Source organism: Pelobates fuscus, chromosome 5 (assembly GCF_036172605.1).
Source record: "Pelobates fuscus isolate aPelFus1 chromosome 5, aPelFus1.pri, whole genome shotgun sequence".
NCBI lineage: Eukaryota > Metazoa > Chordata > Amphibia > Anura > Pelobatidae > Pelobates > Pelobates fuscus.
Genome location: NC_086321.1, coordinates 199,225,648 through 199,250,522, shown reverse-complemented (window position 1 = coordinate 199,250,522; position 24,875 = coordinate 199,225,648). Strand labels below are relative to the sequence as shown.

The following is a 24,875-nucleotide window of genomic DNA, read 5'->3' as shown; positions in this document are numbered from 1 at the left end:
TTACTGCCATGTCTCTACAAGTGGACTAAATCTGACATGGTGGAAATTTGTACAATTTTTTCAAACCGATTTTAGTTTTAATTATAGCAAAAAGACAAAAATAAAAAATGTAATAAGGAGCTCAACAGGTCAGAACAGGGCCGCCATCAGGGCATGACAACCATAACGGTTGTCATGGGCCCGGCGGTCCTGGGGGGCCCGGACCGCTCAGGGAGTCCCGGGCCCCACATTCTATTTGTGCTCATATAGATAGCGATTATCGCTATCTATATGTTCACCTCGGGCCCCGGCTACCTGTAGAATGTAGACGGGGGACCAGCCAACACATCCTTACTCTCCAGCTGCTCCTGCCTGTAAGTCTCGCGAGCTCCGCGGCCGGCAGAGCGTTGTCACGGGTTACCATGGCAACGCTCCGCGCGGCAAACAGGCACAGCTCGCGAGACTTACAGGCAGGAGCTGCTGGAGAGTAAGGATGTGCTGGCTGGTCCCCGTCTGCATTCTACAGCGGCTGGCTCCCTCCACTATACCACCGGACCACCAGGGATGCAATCTCCCCCCTCCCTGGCCAGGTAAGAAGCAGGGAGGGGGGGATAAAATGTCAAATTTCCCAAATGGCTCCCCTCCCAACCCCCCCCCCCCCATTTTACATACACTAAAACCACAACACACACACTGCATACACGCACTAAAACCACAACACACACACTGCATACACACACTAAAACCACAACACACACACTGCATACACACACTAAAACCACAACACACACACTGCATACACACACTAAAACCACAACACACACACTGCATACACACACTAAAACCACAAAACACACACTGCATACACACACTAAAACCACAAAACACACACTGCATACACACACTAAAACCACAACACACACACTGCATACACACACTAAAACCACAACACACACACTGCATACACACACTAAAACCACAACACACACACACTGCATACACACACTAAAACCACAACACACACACACTGCATACACACACTAAAACCACAACACACACACACACTGCATACACACTCTAAAACCACAACACACACACTGCATACACACACTAAAACCACAACACAAACACACACTAAAACCAAAACACAAACACACACTGCATACACCATACACACACTAAAACCACAACACACACACTGCATTCACCATACACACACTAAAACCACAACACAAACACACACTTCATTCACCATACACACACTAAAACTACAACACAAACACGCACTGCATTCACCATACACACACTAAAACTACAACACACACACTGTATTCACCATACACACACACGCACTGCATTCACCATACGCACACTAAAACCACAACACAAACACACACTGCATTCACCATACACACACTAAAACCACAACACACACGCTGCATTCACCATACACACACTAAAACCACAACACAAACACACACTTCATTCACCATACACACACTAAAACTACAACACAAACACTGCATTCACCATACAAACACTAAAACCACAACACAAACACACACTGCATTCACCATACACACACTTAAACCACAACACAAACACACACTGCATTCACCATACACACACTAAAACTACAACACACACACTGCATTCACCATACAAACAATAAAACCACAACACAAACACACACTGCATTCACCATACACACACTAAAACTACAACACACACACTGCATTCACCATACACACACTTAAACCACAACACAAACACACACAGCATTCACCATACACACACTAAAACCACAACACAAACACTCTGCATTCACTACACAAACACACACTTTATCTAAAACACACAAAACTACATTCATTATACAAATGTGCAATCTGTATCCATTTTACACACCACACAGGCCATCCTTGTGGGTGGACTCAGAATGGGCCCCCAGGGGCAGACTCGGGGGCGGGCCCAGGGGGCCCACACTTTGAACTGTGTCAGGGGCCCCAAGATTTCTGATGGCAGCCCTGGGTCAGAATATCAAAATTCATGTGATGTGCATTGCCCAGTGTGTCCCTATGTAACTAAACATGTGAAATTGTGAGTTAAATATTCACATTCAGTTAAAGAGAGACTCCAATGCACTAATAAAAGCTAAAGTGGTTTTGATGTTTGGGGTGTTCTTTTAAAACACACAACTATCAGATGTTAAAAGATGTGGCAGTAATTGGACTTGTGTATAATTTCTCAATTATATACATCTGTGGTTCCCAACCCACTCCTCATGTCCCACCAACAGTCCAGGACTTATGTATTTATTTATCTATAATTTGCAATGGAGATAGTGAAAAAACCCGAACTGTTGGTGTGCCATGAGGACTGGTTTGGGAACATCAGACCGGTGTAAAGGTAAGATTTTTCTATATTTAGGATGGCAAGGGGGGTGGCGAGGAGGGGGCTAGTTGGTGGTTTAACCCTTTAAATCCGGAGGGCGTACTATTACGCCCTGCAGGAGCCGGCTCTAAACGCCGGCGGGCTAATAGTACGCCCTCGCTATAATGGCCGCCCTTGTGGCCGGCGCTAATCGCCGGCCACAGATCGCAGATCGCGGTCGAGGGGGATGCCTGTAGCCGGTGACCCCCCCCCCCCTGTGGCCGGTGACCGCGATCTGCAGTCTCTGATCGCAGTGACAGGCTGTCACTGCGATCAGTATTTAGTGTGTGTCAGCCGATTTCAAATCGGCTTACACAAGGCTGGCGGCTTTCCCCTTGTGCAGATCGCGGTCGGAGGACATACCTGGCCCTCCAGGCAGTCCCCCTGCTGTCAGTGACCGCGATCTGCTCTGTCTGATCGCAGTGACAGGCTGTCACTGCGATCTCAGAGCGCTCTGATCGCAGTGACAGCCTGTCACTGCCATCAGTGTTACATGTGTCAGCCTAATGGCTGATACATGTAACAGGCGCCATGATCCCCCTGCAGATTGGTAGGGGGAGTGCTTGTACCACCCAGGCACTCCCCCCTGTGGTCAATTACCCAATCTGCAGGAGGTGATCACAGTGACAGCCAGTCACTGTGATCACTATTACTATGTGTCAGCCAATGACCTCAGATCACTGGCTGACACATTGTCTCTGCCCCTCTCCTCACCTCACTTCGATCTGAGAGAGAGAGGCAGAGACATCGTTGTTTTACAGCTCCTGTAAAAAGAAAAAAGTTTTATTACTTTAAAAAAGATTTAAAAATTTTATTTTATTTAACCCTTTCAGTGCTGATCACAGCATATTACTGTAAGCAACCTAATTAGGGCATTTAGTACTTTTGTACTATATTTATTAATTTTTTGGGGGTAAAAAAAAAATAATTTCTCTTTTTTTTTTACCCTTTGTGTCAGTTGCAGCAACCCAAATCTCCATTACCCCTTCCCGGCTGCCGTGATCACTGTACTGTACAGTATATCTGCTGTACGGTACTATATCAGTGATCACTGTGATCAATGGGCTCTCTGATCAGACTGACCTTTTTTTTTTTAGGGTTATTTTTTTCAAAACTTAAAAATAACCCTTTCAGTACTGATCGCAGCTGCCTATACTGTGATCAGTATATTTATTTTGTTTTTGAGGGTGGGTAGTGTGTGTTAGGCAGGTAGTTAATTAATTAGCCCCTTTCACTTAATTAATTTTTCCCCCTAGAATGGCACGTCGCTACTCAGCCGAGGAGGCGTATGCCATTCTGGCAGGCAGTGATAGTGACACTCTGCAAGACAGTGACACTATCACTGCCTCTGACATTGAGCCTCTGAGTGAGACCTCAAGTGATGGTGCCCCACCACCATTCACAAGAGGACGCTCAGAATGCCCAATGCCAGAGGGAGACTGGGTGCCTTCAAACATGATGGCACCAGAAATACCGCCGTTCACTGTTACACCTGGCATCACTGTAACAGTGGACGACTGCGAGCCAATTCGTTTTTTTTTTAGCTCTTTAGGTCTGATGATGTATTTGAGCTGATGGCTCAGCAAACAAATTTGTTTGCTATGCAGTATCTCTCTGCACATCCGGGGTCCCATCATAATCGCAGGAATATGTAGAGACCCACGGATGTCGCAGAGATGAAGCGGTTTTGGGCTTTAACCCTAGTGATGGGTATAGTTAAAAAGCCCAGTATCAGGTCCTACTGGAGCAAGCAACGCATCCTGGCTACCCCTCTTTTCCCTGAGGTTATGCAGAGGGATCGCTATCTGCGACTGCTGCATTTCCTTCATTTTAATGACAACTCACTGTGTCCCCCTAGAAATGACCCACTTTATCCAACTCCTGTCAGACAAATTTTCTGAAAATGATATCCCCGATAAAGATATTTCAATTGACAAGTCCCTTATGAAATTCAAAGGTCGACTGCTATTTAAGCAATACATTCCATCTAAGCGGTCCCGATATGGCGTTAAATTTTATAAATTACGCGAATCCTGTACTGGTTACACATGGGCGTTTCGCATTTACCAGGGGAAGGATAGCCATCTTGACCCACCAGAATGCCCTGATTCTGTGGGTACAAGTAGAAAGATTGTTTGGGATCTAATCCTTCCCTTGTTAAATAAGGGATATAGGCTATGGGTTGACAATTATTATACCAGTGTACAGTTATTTAAACATTTATATTACTTTGAAACCCTAGCCTGTGGCACAGTGAGGAAGAATCGCAGGGGTTTCCCCCAAACTCTGGCAAGAGGCAGAAGAAGTAGAGGTTCCTCTTCAGCCCTCCGCCAGGATGAGTTGCTTGCCCTTCGTTTCACAGATAGGAAGGATGTATACATGCTGTCTACAATGCATGACGAAAGTACAGTGCCAGTGTCTGTGAGAGGTAGCACTGAGCATCTGGAAAAGCCGAAGTGCATTGTAGACTACAGCAAGTTTATGGGCGGAGTAGACTTGGCTGACCAATGCATACAGCCCTATCTAGTGAACCGGAAAACTAGGACCTGGTACAAGAAAATTGCTATCTACGTGACCCAGATTGCAATTTTCAATGCCTATGTCCTCTATAAAAAAGAGGTCATAGGTAAGCCCTGCCCTTTCCTAGACTTCACTCTTAGCCTTTTGTCCCATTTATTATTTACCCAGCCCCCCAATCCCACTTTGGGATCAGAAGATCTCCAAAGACTTTGTGGCAAACACTTCCCTTCCCGAATCCCTGCCACCGCCAGTAAAAGAAAATCCCCCAAAAAAGTGCCGTGTTTGCTACAAGAAAGGAGTCTGAAAGGACTCTAGTTATTATTGCCCAACCTGCCCATCTCAACCCGGCCTCTGCATAACAGACTGTTTCAAAGTCTACCATACAGAGTTGAACTTCTAAATCACTCTGTATGGGACTTTGGCAGTTTGTTTGCTTGATTTCCCTGGATTACTGACCTCGGCTTGTCCTGACTACGCTTTGTTAGCTGCCTGTACCGACCCATTGGCTTGCTTTACCGACTACTCTAACTTCTGGATTCCCCTGGCCTTGGCCTGTCCCTGTTTACGCTAGCCATTCTAAAGTGGCTACACCAAACAACTCAAAATACTACAATTGTAGTATTTGAAATGTGCCTTCACAAAAAAAAGCAAAAAAACTAATCACAGGGTTAATGCTGCGATTAGCACTGAAAGGGTTAATAAAATCACATTTTTTTTTTCTTAACTTCTCAGGTTTTCACACAGTAACTCTCTATGTGAGATCAAAAATCTCTCTGCCTCTCTCTGCCTTAAGATCAAAGTGTATGTGGGGGTACTGTTCTATTCCTGTGATATTATAAAAACCTTGAAACATTGTACATGTGGGTACTGTTCTATTCAGAAGACCGTGTTAAATCAAAATACTGAGGTTTTAGTGCACTAACTAATACCAGGATTATGACATTTCTAGTGAAAATCAAATTTATGTGATTAAAAAGACAAAACTAAAAGTAGATATCGCTACATGGGCCCAGCATTTCTGTTAAAATGGCTAGACCAAACATCTCAAGGTCTGCATTTTGTTGTACTCTGGGTTGCCTACTTTTGAAAATGGTATGCCATAACGGTGGAAATATTATTACCCAGGCTGCCATGCTCTCTGAATAGCCACATAGGCCCAGAAAATCACTTTGCCAAACTTACAAGCTAAAAGGGCATCTAATATATTTCGCCTTGTACTTATTGGAAAAAAATCTGAAATAATGATACGTGGGGGTACCGTTATATTCAGAAGACAGTGTTCAATCAAAATACTGAGGTTTTAGTGCACTAACTAATACCAGGATTATGACATTTCTAGTGAAAATCCAATTTATGTGATTAAAAAGACAAAACTAAAAGTAGATATTGCTACATGGGCCCAGCATTTCTGTTAAAATGGCTAGACCAAACATCTCAAGGTCTGCATTTTGTTGTACTCTGGGTTGCCTACTTTTGAAAATGGTATGCCATAACGGTGGAAATGTTATTACCCAGGCTGCCATGCTCTCTGAATAGCCACATAGGCCCAGAAAATCACTTTGCCAAACTTACACGCTAAAAGGGCATCTAATATATTTCGCCTTGTATATATCGGAAAAAAACTGAAATAATGATACGTGGGGGTACCATTATATTCAGAAGACAGTGTTCAATCAAAATACTGAGGTTTTAGTGCACTAACTAATACCAGGATTCTGACATTTCTAGTTAAAATTACCAGATTTTACTAATTACATGACGTAAAGTCATGATTTTATAAAGGACACGGAGGCGAGTATTAGGCTTATCTCTTTCTTTTATTCCTCAGCAGCAAAGAAAGGCTAAGGTGTTTATTTGTAGAAAAAAGGAACATGTATAACTAGAGAAAAGAAAAGATTGGACCCAAAAGGTCCATAAATGGGAGAGTAATCTGGAAAAATAATATAGACAGCCCTAAAGGGAACAAAACAGGGGAAGGACAGATAGAGAGGAGGGATGGAGATGTACCAACCAGAGACTGACATAAGGGGTCAGGTGCTTGCTAATAAAAAGTAGCTACCTGACACAAGTCTAACTGGAGGTGACTAAAAAATCCCCATATCCACCTCAAAGAGAGTGGTCCTAGGTAATCAGGTAGATGGCAAAAAAGAAACTTGATTAAATAAATCAAAAAGGAAAAAAGAAAACCTCTATAAGGGGACACTAGAAAGATCCCCTAGTTTTGCCTTGACAGAGACTCCTGTAAAAAGTGAACTGTCCCTCAATACCTCGGCGCTTGTGGAAAAGCCACTAGTGCCTACCATGACTAGAGATCCCTTCTTGTCCTAATAGTTTAAATTAATTAAATTAAATTAAATCATAAGTGCTACCAGAAGGTGCAAAAAATAAATAAAATAAAATAACTCGACGCGCGTTTCGGCGTTTAAGCACGTAGCGGTTCCCTGTGACAGTTTAAATACCTTAGATTGTGATCAAGCGTTCATTGTTGTCGGCTGGGTGCCCCACGTGGTCCGCCCAGTGTGCTCGTCGTTCATTGGTTGACTCTCTCTAGCCCCACCCATTGTCGGCCGTGTCATTTGACGTGGACCTGACGAAAACGGATAAGGTTCTACAAGTGGGTAGTTCCTATGCGTGGTCTGATTGGATAAGCGTCTCTCAAGTCCGCCCTTCTGCTGCGTCAAATGACGCGGTTATGTGGACATTGGGACGTATCATTAACCCGTATTGGGCAGTACCCACGTGGGGACCAGTAGAGGTAACTGGTCCTAAAAGTATTGCGCATAGGACAGTTCCCTCACAACGAAATGAATATATATATATATTGTAATCGTCAGACAAATGACGATCTAAGGCTACACTGACCAACCAATGAATGGGAGGTTAGTGGTGGAGATAATACATAACGCATTTTAGACACCTTGGGGCATTAAACGGGGCATGATATTCACAATAAGTATGTACAGGGGCTGGAACAGTGAAGTATATGACACAAAGGTTCCTATGCAATCTCTTATTTGAGGGATAAGCATACAGTGCCATAAAAGAGGTATATACAAAAAGAAGTTTGTTTGTGATTTATTTATTTACTTATTTACAGTGTGATAAATAGTGTCCACATAGAAGGACTGGTAGGAATATCCAATGTATTATTTACATCCAAAGATAAAAGAGAGGTTGAATGGGCCAGATTAAAGGAAAGCTGAGAATGAGAAGCCCACATTTAGACCCGCGGGAGAAAGGGTTTTGAGTCTGTAAATCCAGTAGGATTCACGCTGTCTCAATTTCTTATCCCAATCCCCCTTCCGTTGAGTTTGTGGGATATGTTCTATCCCCATAAACTTCAATTTATTGGCAGAGTTCAAATGGTGGGTTTTCAAATGATGAGAGATTGGAGTTTCCAAAGGTCTTCTGACCGAATTGATATGTTCTCTAATCCTGAGCTTAAAAGGTCTGAAGGTCTTCCCTACATATTTCATGCCACATGAGCAGGTGAGTAAGTAGATGACCCCCTCTGTTCTGCAGTTAAAAAATTAGCGTACTGGAAAAGTTTCGCTATTATTACTATCCGTGAATTCCTTGGATTTAGAATCAATGAATTCACATGAACTGCAGTGTCCACACTTATATGTCCCTTTTGGTAGGTAGTTTCTACCCTCTCTTTTCAGGGGAGCTAGGTGGCTTTGTACCAGAGTGTCACTTAGATTTTTTCCCCCTCCGTGCTGTCACTGAGGGAAAAGTGGTGACTACCTGTTTGACTTGTGGATCAGATGTCAATATTGGCCAATAGCGCTTCAAGGTGCCCATCATGAAGTCCCATCCTGCATCATATGTGGCGATAAGACGAATCAGTTTTTGATCCTGTTTCTGTGTCTTATCGTCAATCAAGAGGGACTCACGTTCAGTGCTAATTGCCCTGGCGTAGGCTCTACGTAACACCCTGTTAGGGTAGCCCTTCTCCTTGAATGCTCGCCTAAGTTCCCATGCTTTGTTTTTAAAGTCATCTTTGGAGGAGCAATTGCGTCTTAGCCTTAAGTACTGCCCTATTGGTATACCCGCTTTGAGGGGTTGGGGGTGATGGCTATGCCAATTCAAAAGGCTATTGGTGGCAGTTTGTTTCTTAAAGAGGGTGGTTACAACGCTTCCCCCAGGTTCTATAGTTAAAGTTATGTCCAGAAAATTGAGTTCTTTGCCGCCCATTTCACTGGTAAATCTTAAGTTAAAGTCATTCTCATTGAGAAGTTTTACAAATGTTTCAAAGTCCTCCACGTTACCTGCAGGGCCGGACTGGCCCACCGGGATACCGGGAAATTTCCCGGTGGGCCGCGGCATCTGGGGGCTGCGCAAGTATGTGCCACCGGGTGGCCGGTCCGGTGGCACACTCAGAGGGGGGCCGGCGGCCGCGTTCCAGGCTGGAGCCGCCGGGCCGGATCGCAGCCTCGCCGGTCCGGCGGAACTCCTACTGCTGAGGGCTGAAGGGGGAGGGAGCATATCTCTACCATGCTCCCTCGCGGTTCCCACAATTCACAGCACGGATGCTGCTGGGGATTGTGGGAACCGCGAGGGAGCATGGTAGAGATATGCTCCCTCCCCCTTCAGCCCTCAGCAGTAGGAGTGCCGCCGGACCGGCGAGGCTGCAGTGTGGAACGCTGCCGGCCCCCTGACTCCTCTGCCGGCCCCCTGACTCCTCTGCCAGCCCCCTGACTCCTCTGCCGGCCCCTGACTCCTCTGCCGGCCCCTGACTCCTCTGCCGGCCCCCTGACTCCTCTAAGGTGGGTGGGGGAGATGGGGGGGGGTGAATAGAGAGAGAGACAGAGGGAATAGAGAGAGAGAGAGAGAGAGAGACAGAGGGAATAGAGAGAGAGAGAGACACAGAGGGGATGGGGGGGTGAATAGAGAGAGACAGAGGGGGTGGGGGTGAATAGAGAGACAGAGGGGTGGCGGGGTGAATAGAGAGAGAGACAGAGGGAAGAGAGAGAGAGACAGAGGGAATAGAGAGAGAGAGAGAGAGAGACACAGAGGGGATGGGGGGTGAATAGAGAGAGAGACAGAGGGGGTGGGGGGTGAATAGAGAGAGAGACAGAGGGGTGGGGGGTGAATAGAGAGAGAGACAGAGGGAAGAGAGAGAGAGACAGAGGGAATAGAGAGAGAGAGACACACAGAGGGGATGGGGGGGTGAATAGAGAGAGAGACAGAGGGGGTGGGGGGGTGAATAGAGAGAGAGACAGAGGGGGTGGGGGGGTGAATAGAGAGAGAGACAGAGGGGGCGGGGGGTGAATAGAGAGAGAGACAGAGGGGGCGGGGGGTGAATAGAGAGAGAGACAGAGGGGGTGGGGGGTGAATAGAGAGAGTGACAGAGGGGGTGGGGGGGTGAATAGAGAGAGAGACAGAGGGGGTGGGGGGGTGAATAGAGAGAGAGACAGAGGGGATGGGGGGTGAATAGAGAGAGAGACAGAGGGGATGGGGGTGAATAGAAAGAGAGACAGAGGGGATAGGGGCGGTGAATAGAGAGAGACAGAGGGAATGGGGGGGTGAATAGAGAGAGATACAGAGGGAATGGGGGGTGAATAGAGAGAGAGACAGGGAATGGGGGGTTGAATAGAGAGAGAGACAGAGGGGGGGAGTGCCACAGGGAGAGGGGGGAGAGTGAGACACAAGGGGAGAAAGAGGGGTGAATAGAGAGAGACAGAGGGGGAGGGAGAGTGCCACAGGGAAAGGAGGGAGAAAGAGACAGAGGGGGGAGAGTGAGACACAAGGGGAGAAAGAGAGGCGAATAGAGAGAGACAGAGGGGGAGGGAGAGTGCCACAGGGAAAGGGGGGAGAGTGAGACACAAGGGGAGAAAGATGGGTGAATAGAGAGAGACGGGGGGGGGGGGGGAGAGTGCCACAGGGAAACTCTAGCCCTGGAGCTACAGGCTAGAGTTCACTCTCACCACTGCGACCACCAGGGATTCCTGGTGGTCCAAGTGGTGAGAGTGAACTCTAGCCCCATACAAACACTGCCCACACACACACCATACACATTCACACACTGCCCCCCCCCCCATACACACACACAGACCCCCATACACACATTGCCCTACACACACAGCCACCCATACACACATTGCCCCACGCACCCTACACACTGAACCTTTCACACACATTGCACCCCTCACACATTGCACCACTGCTCCTAAACCCTACTACAGCCCCATATCCCAGCAGACCCCAGGTAAGTTGTCAAACTGTACTTAAACGGTTTGACTATTTACTCTGGAAACGGGTCCCGGCACAACTGGCACCATACCCACTACACAGAGCAGTAGTGGTTATTGTGCACGGATTATTTCTTTAAATAATCTATTGGTTCCCCCTCCTGAGATCAGGCTCTGGATCCGCCACTGATTATATATATATATATATATATATATATATATATATATAATTATGCCTATAATATTTACACATATATTAATGTACATTTATATATGCATAATACACTGAGAAATGCCATTGATATGTACAATATGTAATAAGCAGATATTGGCCCAGTCTTGTTGCTAGGTACATACTCCAGCACAATAACATATTTAAAGTGAAGAGTGCACCCACAGGACCTCAAAATAAACAAGATAACGTAATTTTTTTACAGTTGTGCCCTACATACATTCACCATTTCAGTCCCATTACCAAGCTTTCCTTAATATGTCATGGTAGTTGGACTGAAACATTGGTTATATGCAAAGGCACGTCTGCTTAAAATAAATCTGCACTCTTTTTTTTTAAGCCTATGAGTGCTTTTTTCACGTTGGAGTAATAATTTTAATTTTAAGTTATCTTTTCTAACTCTGTATCTGCACACTATGCTGGCGCAACGCATTATGGGGCTGGTAAATAATTTTTTTCCAGGGCTGCTTTTAATTCCCAGTCCGGCCCTGGTTACCTGTCCATATAATTAGTACATCATCTATGTACCGTTTCCAGCAGGAAACCATTCCCATAAAATAACTCAAGTGTGGAGCTGTTCTGATGTAATTTTCCCAGGTACCCAGGTAAAGATTTGCATACGAGGGGGCACACGAAGTCCCCATCGCATTCCCCCTGATTTGCTGATAAACGGTACCGTTAAAAAGAAAGATATTTTTAGTAAGGACTGTTCTGAGTATGTTAGAAACAAGTTCAATGTATGCAGCCGGGGATTTGAGTTCTTGTTCAAGGATAGATCTAATATTGTTAATTCCCTGTACATGAGGTATAGAGCTGTACAGTGACTCCACATCCAGACTGCATAATAATGCTTGATCTGGTATGGAGATATCCTTCAAGAAATTAAGCATTTGTTTAGTATCTCTTATGTATGACGGCAACTTCGAGACAATAGGAGACAAAATTTTATCCAGGAATATGCTCAGATTCTGAGTCAAGTTTCCGCAGCCCGAGACAATCGGACGACCTGACGGATTGTCTAGGGATTTTTGGACTTTGGGTAAACTATAGAAGGTTGAAAGTATAGGTTGTTTCACCAGCATGAACTCAAATTGTTTTTTGGTAATTAGGTTTTCAAGTAGAGCCTGGCTCAACATGGTCTTGATTTCTGCAAAAAAATGCATAGTGGGGTCATGGTTCAATACTTGGTAGGTCTCTTTATCATTTAACAATTTTTGGACATCTGTATGTAATTAGAATGATCCATGAGAACCACATTACCACCCTTGTCTGATGGCTTAATGACCAATTTATCATTCTCTTGGAGTTCTTTTAATGCTGACTTTTCAGTTTTGGTGAGATTACCAATACGTAGGGTTCCTAATTCGACCTTTTCAATTTCCCTACATACCATATCCAGGAAGACTGCAACATTCTTGTAGTCTTTCAGATGTGGTGTGAAGCGGCTCTTAGGTACAAGATGAGTGGTTGGGATATTGGTGACATTGGGGTTGTTGGAATCAAGGAGCTCAACCAGAGTCTCCAAGCAGTCCATATCCCTGATTGTCAATCCCAAATTGGATGCTCTCTGTTCTTTTTTATGCATATGGTATTTATGTAGGGCCAACTTACGAGCAAACAGGTGCAAGTCCTTTGTCCAAAAGAATTTGTTAAAGGGAGGGGTGGGTACAAAGGATAAACCCTTTGAAAGGGTTTTAGTTTGTATATCAGTCAGTGTGAACGAGGATAAATTAATTATCCTTAAATCCTTAGTTATTGACGTCGTTGTCGTCTCTGACCTCTGCCCCTCTGTGCCTGTCTGGTTCTGGGTCGTTGGAGTTCGTCTGCTTGTCGTAGCCCTAAAAAATCTACCCCTTTCCTTAGTATGCTTTTAGGTTCAGTTTGTGTGGGGTTAGTGATTGTGGGTTCACCCTCATTGTCCGTAGTTTCATATTCGGAAGTACTGAAGTGATCAGAATCAATCCTCACTTTCCTTTTTGTTTGGCGATAGACCCTCCCTGTTTCAAAAACAGTAGTGTCTCTTATAAATTTATGATGCTTCTTGATTTTGATTTGGTAGGAGAATCTATCCAAATTGGTCTTTAATTTTACTTCTAGGTTTTGAAATTGGGGATCATCCTTAAACTTTTGGATGTTTTCAATCTCAGTATCTAGAGTTTTCTGAATATTAGTCAGATGTATAGACTCATATTTGCATACTATGGACATGAAAGTAGTAGAGCATACTTTCATGTCCATAGTATGCAAATATGAGTCTATACATCTGACTAATATTCAGAAAACTCTAGATACTGAGATTGAAAACATCCAAAAGTTTAAGGATGATCCCCAATTTCAAAACCTAGAAGTAAAATTAAAGACCAATTTGGATAGATTCTCCTACCAAATCAAAATCAAGAAGCATCATAAATTTATAAGAGACACTACTGATTTTGAAACAGGGAGGGTCTATCTATTTCCAAACAAAAAGGAAAGTGAGGATTGATTTTGATCACTTCAGTACTTCCGAATATGAAACTACTGACAATGAGGGTGAACCCACAATCACTAACCCCACACAAACTGAACCTAAAAGCATACTAAGGAAAGGGGTAGATTTTTTAGGGCTACGACAAGCAGACGAACTCCAACGACCCAGAACTAGACAGGCACAGAGGGGCAGAGGTCAGAGACGACAACGACGTCAATAACTAAGGGTTTAAGGATAATTAATTTATCCTCGTTCACACTGACTGATATACAAACTAAAACCCTTTCAAAGGGTTTATCCTTTGTACCCACCCCTCCCTTTAACAAATTCTTTTGGACAAAGGACTTGCACCTGTTTGCTCGTAAGTTGGCCCTACATAAATACCATATGCATAAAAAAGAACAGAGAGCATCCAATTTGGGATTGACAATCAGGGATATGGACTGCTTGGAGACTCTGGTTGAGCTCCTTGATTCCAACAACCCCAATGTCACCAATATCCCAACCACTCATCTTGTACCTAAGAGCCGCTTCACACCACATCTGAAAGACTACAAGAATGTTGCAGTCTTCCTGGATATGGTATGTAGGGAAATTGAAAAGGTCGAATTAGGAACCCTACGTATAGAATCCACTGGTAATCTCACCAAAACTGAAAAGTCAGCATTAAAAGAACTCCAAGAGAATGATAAATTGGTAATTAAGCCATCAGACAAGGGTGGTAATGTGGTTCTCATGGATCATTCTAATTACATACAGATGGTCCAAAAATTGTTAAATGATAAAGAGACCTACCAAGTATTGAACCATGACCCCACTATGCAATTTTTTGCAGAAATCAAGACCATGTTGAGCCAGGCTCTACTTGAAAGCCTAATTACCAAAAACGAATTTGAGTTCATGCTGGTAAAACAACCTATACTTTCAACCTTCTATAGTTTACCCAAAGTCCAAAAATCCCTAGACAATCCGTCAGGTCGTCCGAATGTCTCGGGCTGCGGAAACTTGACTCAGAATCTGAGCATATTCCTGGATAAAATTGTGTCTCCTATTGTCTCGAAGTTGCCGTCTGTTACAAATCGTTATTTGTAACTGGCCCTTTAAATGGAAAATTGCCCTGCTTCCCTGGATTGTGGAGAAGCCTATTTGCCAGCCTCCTGCCTCATGACTATGGCCCCTGGAAGATTGTGCCCCTGAAAATGTATTAACTTGTATTGGTGTGTATGGCCCTTTAAGAACCGTCTGGGGACATATTGTGACTTTGCTGAACAATGCCCCTTTAAGACTATGTCCCCAGACCTTTAAAATAACTTGTTCCTGGCTTTCCCCCACTTGGTTCAGTAAATAGGGCTTACTGAACCGAGTACCACACAGGCGGACCACCCAGAAGCTAAAGTGTGCAGGCAATTTACCTCCCAGGCTGTGAGGTTACTGCCGGTTAATTGCACGTGGCGGTGGCCATCTTGGTTTACTCGAATGCGGTCAGCGGTGTTTGCTAAAGATTCTGTGGAACTAAAATCGGCTACACATTTTGCCGAACACCGCTGACCCTTACCTTCTCCCATACAGAACTTGCAGCTCCAGAGACTCGAAATGGGACTTAATCGTTTTTTCGGCATGAAATTGACCGACCGCACAGCCCAAATCTATGGAACTGTTTTGGGCAGGAAATTGTGCTTGCGGTCGGTCATAAAGGACTTCCAGCTAACTTTTGATCCACTGGAGGGATTTGGCTGATTTTTGGAAGGGTTTATGTTTGATGTATGCTGAGTTATTGAAATTGAATGTATGGTTTTAAAGTTACAGTGTGTGTGTAAAAACTGTATTCTTATTGTATGTAATAATTGGTTTAACTGTTTATCTGAGGGGAGGAAATGTGTGGGCTGCACCAGATGTGTGATTGGTGATTTTATGCCTCCCCCTGGGAGTGTCCTATTTGCATGTAACCTCAATAAAAGCCAGGCTGGGTGTTCCAGACCTCAGACCTCTTCTGACCCTCTAACTTGCAGCCTCGACTCATGTTTGTAGGGGACAGCTATAATCACTACAGGGATTGCTATGCTCTTCATACTCCCTTAGTTACTGAGCTCTTGTAAGAGCTCTTGTTCCTGATCCTGCTTCACTCTACAGAAGGAAGAGGTTCGCCTATTGGAACCTGGAGCCTGGTCGTAGGTCCAGGGCGCAGAGCAGACGGCGAGATACCAGCCCAGCAGCGGTGGTTCGTGGAGTCTGCAGTGCCTATGGTGGCTGCGGTGCTGATGGTCCTTTGGTGAGCGCTAGGAGCATCCTTTTCTACGGTCCAACTTCCAGCCAGCCTGGAGGCAACCGTAACATTTGGTGGCAGCGGTGGGATGGCGTCCTAGCGCAAGGAGCAGCACCCCAACAGCACTGGTATCGTATGAGAGTATTGAGGGCAACGCTAGCCACTGCGCAGCGTCCCTACCTACAGCAACATGGAGCAAGCAAGACCCTGGAAAGCAGCCAGTGAATTGCAAATCCGCCTGACACAGCGCTGGGAGGGCGCTGATTTCATGAAGGTAGTAAAGGGGCGGCTGGTCTTGTATGGCCCAAACCCTTCAAATGAGTTGGTCCATGAAGTGATACGCCAGTTGAATGCTGATAATCAAGCAGCACGGGACTTTGAGTACCAATTGTGGAGTTTGGGGATATGGACACCCCGTCTCCAGCGAGAAAGTGAGTTACAGGGAGAGGAGAGCAACGACCTCCCTCCCCAGCGGCAGCCTGAGTTACAGGGAGAGGAGAGCAGCGACCTCCCTCCCCAGCGGCAGTGCACCGTACAGAGGGAAGAGACATCTCCAACAGCAGCCAGAGGTACCCGAGGCAGCGGGCCTCATAGACTGGTCCTTGGAGGACCCCCAGCAGGCAGGTGGAGATGGGACCGCAGTCTCTCTACCGGCCCTACAGGGATGCTGGGCAGGCAGCCCAGATCCCCAACGCCAGGGTGAGTTACAGGGAACGGAGAGCAACGACCTCCCTCCCCAGCGGCAGCCTGAGTTACAGGGAGAGGAGAGCAGCGACCTCCCTCCCCAGCGGCAGTATACCGTGCAGAGGGAAGAGACAACCGGTCTCCTTCCTCAACCCCAACCAGAGATACCCGAGGCAGCAGGCCTCATAGACTGGTCCTGGGAGGACCCCCAGCAGGCAGGTGGAGATGGGACCGCAGTCTCTCTACCGGCCCTACAGGGATGCTGGGCAGGCGGCCCAGATCCCCAGCAACAGACCCAGCTACAGGGAGGGGAGAGCATCGACCTCCCTCCCCAGCCGGAGTGTGCCCTCCAGGGAGAAGAGACAACCGGTCTCTCTCCCCTGCCGCAGCATGTTCCACAAGAAGCGGAGAGCATCGACCTCCCTTCCCAACGGCCGCAGGAGTATCCGGAGGAGGAGGTAAGCCAATCTCCCCCTCCCCAGCTAACTCCTAACTTGGGCCCAGGGTTAACAGTGGAGATGTTAACCCCCACTGACCCCCACGTTCCCTTTGCCCCCGGGCAGGACTATGCCCTAATTTCCCCAGCAGAAGAGCTGGCAGCTGGGCAGAGTGCAGTTGGCCTCTGCCCTCCCTTTGACCCTTGCACAGAGATTGACATTCTGCCAGCTATCCCAGCGGAAGAGCTGGCATCAGGACAGAGCGCCGCTGGCCTCTGCCCTACAGACCCCCTTGTTACAGGACTGGCCTGCAAACCCCCCACCCCAGCAGAAGCGCTGGCACCAGGGCAGAGTGCCGCTGGCCCCTGCCCCCCAAGTACCACCAGCTATTTGCCCAGCTGCGCCAGGAAAGCAGCGGGTGCTGCATTGTTACCCTACAACCTGGGACCTACAGGCCAGTACTATTTATTGTGGGGGGGCTTCTCTGCCAATGTTTATTTGTGGGTGGGCTGCGAGACTAACTTAGGCACTGACCGACAGAAGGTCAGGTGCCTGGTTAGTCTCCCTCCAAAAGGGGAGATATGTTACAAATCGTTATTTGTAACTGGCCCTTTAAATGGAAAATTGCCCTGCTTCCCTGGATTGTGGAGAAGCCTATTTGCCAGCCTCCTGCCTCATGACTATGGCCCCTGGAAGATTGTGCCCCTGAAAATGTATTAACTTGTATTAGTGTGTATGGCCCTTTAAGAACCGTCTGGGGACATATTGTGACTTTGCTGAACAATGCCCCTTTAAGACTATGTCCCCAGACCTTTAAAATAACTTGTTACTGGCTTTCCCCCACTTGGTTCAGTAAATAGGGCTTACTGAACCGAGTACCACACAGGCGGACCACCCAGAAGCTAAAGTGTGCAGGCAATTTACCTCCCAGGCTGTGAGGTTACTGCCGGTTAATTGCACGTGGAGGCGGCCATCTTGGTTTACTCGAATGCGGTCAGCGGTGTATGCTAAAGATTCTGTGGAACTAAAATCGGCTACACATTTTGCCGAACACCGCTGACCCTTACCTTCTCCCATACAGAACTTGCAGCTCCAGAGACTCGAAATGGGACTTAGTCGTTTTTTCGGCATGAAATTGACCGACCGCACAGCCCAAATCTATGGAACTGTTTTGGGCAGGAAATTGTGCTTGCGGTCGGTCATAAAGGACTTCCAGCTAACTTTTGATCCACTGGAGGGATTTGGCTGATTTTTGGAAGGGTTTATGTTTGATGTATGCTGAGTTATTGAAATTGAATGTATGGTTTTAAAGTTACAGTGTGTGTGTAAAAACTGTATTCTTATTGTATGTAATAATTGGTTTAACTGTTTATCTGAGGGGAGGAAATGTGTGGGCTGCACCAGATGTGTGATTGGTGATTTTATGCCTCCCCCTGGGAGTGTCCTATTTGCATGTAACCTCAATAAAAGCCAGGCTGGGTGTTCCAGACCTCAGACCTCTTCTGACCCTCTAACTTGTAGCCTCGACTCATGTTTGTAGGGGACAGCTATAATCACTACAGGGATTGCTATGCTCTTCATACTCCCTTAGCTGTTGAGCTCTTGTAAGAGCTCTTGTTCCTGATCCTGCTTCGCTCTACAGAAGGAAGAGGTTCGCCTATTGGAACCTGGAGCCTGGTCGTAGGTCCAGGGCGCAGAGCAGACGGCGAGATACCAGCCCAGCAGCGGTGGTTCGTGGAGTCTGCAGTGCTTATGGTGGCTGCGGTGCTGATGGTCCTTTGGTGAGCGCTAGGAGCATCCTTTTCTACGGTCCAACTTCCAGCCAGCCTGGAGGCAACCGTAACACCGTCATACATAAGAGATACTAAACAAATGCTTAATTTCTTGAAGGATATCTCCATACCAGATCAAGCATTATTATGCAGTCTGGATGTGGAGTCACTGTACAGCTCTATACCTCATGTACAGGGAATTAACAATATTAGATCTATCCTTGAACAAGAACTCAAATCCCCGGCTGCATACATTGAACTTGTTTCTAACATACTCAGAACAGTCCTTACTAAAAATATCTTTCTTTTTAACGGTACCGTTTATCAGCAAATCAGGGGGACTACGATGGGTACTTCGTGTGCCCCCTCGTATGCAAATCTTTACCTGGGTACCTGGGAAAATTACATCAGAACAGCTCCACACTTGAGTTATTTTATGGGAATGGTTTCCTGCTGGAAACGGTACATAGATGATGTACTAATTATATGGACAGGTAACGTGGAGGACTTTGAAACATTTGTAAAACTTCTCAATGAGAATGACTTTAACTTAAGATTTACCAGTGAAATGGGCGGCAAAGAACTCAATTTTCTGGACATAACTTTAACTATAGAACCTGGGGGAAGCGTAGTAACCACCCTCTTTAAGAAACAAACTGCCACCAATAGCCTTTTGAATTGGCATAGCCATCACCCCCAACCCCTCAAAGCGGGTATACCAATAGGGCAGTACTTAAGGCTAAGACGCAATTGCTCCTCCAAAGATGACTTTAAAAACAAAGCATGGGAACTTAGGCGAGCATTCAAGAAGAAGGGCTACCCTAACAGGGTGTTACGTAGAGCCTACGCCAGGGCAATTAGCACTGAACGTGAGTCCCTCTTGATTGACGATAAGACACAGAAACAGGATCAAAAACTGATTCGTCTTATCGCCACATATGATGCAGGATGGGACTTCATGATGGGCACCTTGAAGCGCTATTGGCCAATATTGACATCTGATCCACAAGTCAAACAGGTAGTCACCACTTTTCCCTCAGTGACAGCACGGAGGGGGAAAAAAATCTAAGTGACACTCTGGTACAAAGCCACCTAGCTCCCCTGAAAAGAGAGGGTAGAAACTACCTACCAAAAGGGACATATAAGTGTGGACACTGCAGTGCATGTGAATTCATTGATTCTAAATCCAAGGAATTCACGGATAGTAATAATAGCGAAACTTTTACAGTACGCTAATTTTTTAACTGCAGAACAGAGGGGGTCATCTACTTACTCACCTGCTCATGTGGCATGAAATATGTAGGGAAGACCTTCAGACCTTTTAAGCTCAGGATTAGAGAACATATCAATTCGGACAGAAGACCTTTGGAAACTCCAATCTCTCATCATTTGAAAACCCACCATTTGAACTCTGCCAATAAATTGAAGTTTATGGGGATAGAACATATCCCACAAACTCAACGGAAGGGGGATTGGGATAAGAAATTGAGACAGCGTGAATCCTACTGGATTTACAGACTCAAAACCCTTTCTCCCGCGGGTCTAAATGTCGGCTTCTCATTCTCAGCTTTCCTTTAATCTGGCCCATTCAACCTCTCTTTTATCTTTGGATGTAAATAATACATTGGATATTCCTACCAGTCCTTCTATGTGGACACTATTTATCACACTGTAAATAAGTAAATAAATAAATCACAAACAAACTTCTTTTTGTATATACCTCTTTTATGGCACTGTATGCTTATCCCTCAAATAAGAGATTGCATAGGAACCTTTGTGTCATATACTTCACTGTTCCAGCCCCTGTACATACTTATTGTGAATATCATGCCCCGTTTAATGCCCCAAGGTGTCTAAAATGCGTTATGTATTATCTCCACCACTAACCTCCCATTCATTGGTTGGTCAGTGTAGCCTTAGATCGTCATTTGTCTGATGATTACAATATATATATATATATACACATTTCGTTGTGAGGGAACTGTCCTATGAGCAATACTTTTAGGACCAGTTACCTCTACTGGTCCCCACGTGGGTACTGCCCAATACGGGTTAATGATACGTCCCAATGTCCACATAACCGCGTCATTTGACGCAGCAGAAGGGCGGACTAGAGAGACGCTTATCCAATCAGACCACGCATAGGAACTACCCACTCGTAGCACCTTATCCGTTTTCGTCAGGTCCGCGTCAAATGACACGGCCGACAATGGGTGGGGCTAGAGAGAGTCAACCAATGAACGACGAGCACACTGGGCGGACCACGTGGGGCACCCAGCCGGCAACAATGAACACTTGATCACAATCTAAGGTATTTAAACTGTCACAGGGAACCGCTACAGTTCAATGCTCCTGACGACGGCGTGCTTAAATGCCGAAACGCGCGTCGAGTTATTTTATTTTATTTTATTTATTTTTTGCACCTTCTGGTAGCACTTATGATTTAATTTAATTTAATTAATTTAAACTATTAGGACAGGAAGGGATCTCTGGTCATGGTAGGCACTAGTGGCTTTTCCACAAGCGCCGAGGTATTGAAGGACAGTTCACTTTTTACAGGAGTCTCTGTCAAGGCAAAACTAGGGGATCTTTCTAGTGTCCCCTTATAGAGGTTTTCTTTTTTCCTTTTTGATTTATTTAATCAAGTTTCTTTTTTGCCATCTACCTGATTACCTAGGACCACTCTCTTTGAGGTGGATATGGGGATTTTTTAGTCACCTCCAGTTAGACTTGTGTCAGGTAGCTACTTTTTATTAGCAAGCACCTTATGTCAGTCTCTGGTTGGTACATCTCCATCCCTCCTCTCTACCTGTCCTTCCCCTGTTTTGTTCCCTTTAGGATTATTAAAAGGTAGGGCTGTCTATATTATTTTTCCGGATTACTCTCCCATTTATGGACCTTTTGGGTCCAATCTTTTCTTTTCTCTATTACAATTTGAGGGTTATTCCCTATTACTATGAGAGTAATTCCAGGGCTGTTTTGGCACTCATTCAGTGGTTCTAGCTTTTAGGCACCTCTGAATTAAAGCCATACATTTTCTTTAACATGTATAACTACCCTCACAGGGTTAACATTACATCATTATCTCCTATCCAATAGGAGCAGTCCTTCTCTGATATCCTTTCATGTAACCTCCTCCTCTTCCTCTTTCCTGATGTTGCCGAAGCTAAAATTTGTTCCTGTAGCGATTAACTATCAACTCGTTCTAAACAAAACATACAAACAGTTGACCACTGAACTTGATCTTGAACTCTTCCATGAGAAAGAAACCCAAGGATCCTCCGGAACTGATCCTCTTGAACTGTGATGTCACTTGTCGTCCACACTGGGAGTTGTAGAATTTTTTACGCTGTATAGGACAAATAAAACAATGGTAAAGCGTGTCCTTGCCAACTATTTTTGTTTTAATCTTTTATATCAACTTGAGCTGTTTATGTAACCAGTTATATTTAATAAAACATGCAACCGTTACTTGTGTGATATATTTACCAAGAACCACTTATATATCAATGAGAACTCTTTCTACTAAAGTACCTAGTACGTACCTGGTTTGGGATACCAATATTGTGTGTATCTGATCCGGGCGGGCTAATACTCCGTGTCCTTTATAAAATCATGACTTTACGTCATGTAATTAGTAAAATCTGGTAATTTTATTAAAGGACACGGAGGCTCTTATTAGGCTAGTTCAAAGCTGTGAAATAACTAGGCTCGATACATGTTCCGTAGGTCGAAAGTAATATTCCTTAAACGTCAATTCCCGGGACCAATCTGCTGTTCTCATGAGGTCCTCTAATCTACAACCTAACGTGAAAACTTTTGATGCCATGGCTCCTCTAGTAGAGTGTGCGCCATATACGGTGGTATCTATGTGTGCTAAAGTCATTATCCATTTCACCCAGCGGGCGAGGGTCACCATGGATACAGGTTGGTGAGGTTGTCTGATAGCCAAAAACAATTCTGGCTGTTTTGGTTTCCTGAATTCCAGGGTCCGTTTCTCATATTCTCGTAAGCAGTGCACTGGGCAGAGTTTATCGTTGTGTGGGAAAGAAGGGTATGAGACTGATGTAATTGCCAATTTTGTACGTCTGGAGATGTTGAATAAGACTCCTGTGGGGGTAATGGAGCGTGCATCAACGTCCAGTGCTCTAACGTCTAATACCCTCTTGCAAGATAGCAGGCAGAGGAGCATGGTCAGTTTCGCTGACAGTTGTTTAAGCGTGAGTGCTTCGTTTTGAGGCCAGGATTCCAACAGTTTCAGGACTGAGTTGACATCCCACAATGACGTATATCGGGGTTGTGGTGGACGAGCAAAGCGGATTCCCCTTAGGAGACGGCATACAAGTAGTTGTTGACCCATCAGGGTTCCATCTATTCCTTGGTGTCCTGCTGAGATCGCCGATCTGTAGACGTTGATGGTTCGGTAGGCTAAGCCTTGATTATGCAGGCTGGTGAGGAACCGTAACAGGTAATTTACAGGAGCACGTACGGGATCCACTTGTTGTTCCATGCACCAACTAGTCCATCTGTTCCAGGCATAGAGGTAGGAGCGTCTAGTTCCAGGCGACCAAGCTCCTGCCAGTAGTTCGATAGTGTCTTGTGGAACATCTGGTATGATCCAGGGTCCCCTGAAAGGAGCCACGCTAAGAATTTGAGTTGCCCCTGGGCTATGAGGGGGTGTGGATTGCCCTCTTGGTCTGATAAAAGGAACCAGGGGTCCGGAAGCAGTCTCGGGAAGTCCATGGACATTTCCATTAGTGTTAGAAACCATGGTTGGGCTGTCCAAAACAGTGTTATGAGGACCAGGGACGCTTGAGTACGTCTGAGATGTACTAGTGTGCGAGCTATGAGGGAGAATGGAGGAAAGGCATACAATCGGCTGTTCGGCCAGTGTTGGAGAAAAACGTCCGCTGCTAGTGCGTCTGGGTCTGGTCTCCAGCTGAAGAACGCTGGTAGTTGGGAGTTTAGCCGAGATGCGAATAGGTCGATTTGCATCGGGCCCCAGAGTGTCTGAAGCTGTAAGAACACACTGCGGTCCAGCCGCCAGTCGCTGGCGTCGTGTAGATGTCTGGAATGCCAATCCGCTACTACGTTGGACATTCCTGGGATGTATTCAGCTTGGACTGAGATGTTGTGTTCCAGGCAGTGGTGCCAGAACTCCTTGGCCAGGTCTGCCAATATCTTTGATCTCGTGCCACCGAGGTGGTTGATGTAGCAGACTGCGGAAATGTTGTCCATTCGTAGGATGATGGAGCAGTTGGTTATGCCCCCGAGGAGGCTCTTCAGGGCGAAAGATCCCGCCATGAGTTCCAAACCGTTGATGTGCAAGTTTTTCTCTGAGCACGACCAGGTTCCTCCGGTGGAGGTAGGACCACAGCGCGCTCCCCAACCGTGTGTGCTCGCATCGGATTCTATGATGAAGTCCGGGGCAGTCCCGAATATTGCTCTGCCGTTCCATGCCTCCATATGTTGCAGCCACCATGTGAGCTCCTGTTTGGCCTCGTAGTCGAGTGGCACAGAGTCGGAGTACGAGTGCCCTGAGCGCAGTTGTGTGGCCTTTAGACGTTGTAGGGCCCTGTAGTGCAGTGGCCCCGGGAAGATTGCCTGGATGGAGGCTGAGAGGAGTCCGATTACTCTGGCTAGATGCCGGAGAGTTAGTACTGGACTTGTAACAGTTCTGCGGATCTCCTTTTGATGAGTCTGACTTTGTCCGTCGGTAAGCTTAGAGTCCCGGTAATTGCGTCTATGTGGAAACCCAGGAATTCCATGTTTTGGGACAGGGTAAGTACCGATTTTTCCCAATTGATGAGAAATCCCAAATTTTGTAGCAATGTCAATGCCCATGCCAGGTGTTGTTGCAATTGATGGGCCTCGTGTGCCATGATCAGCAT

The 24,875-nt window shown here is 45.8% G+C and overlaps 1 protein-coding gene across 1 annotated transcript in view; it reads left to right on the top strand.

Annotated features, from left to right (window-relative positions):
* The window catches only part of LOC134612169 (uncharacterized), a 118,623-nt gene that overhangs the window by 75,529 nt on the left and 18,219 nt on the right, over positions 1-24,875 (top strand). The window lies entirely within an intron of this gene.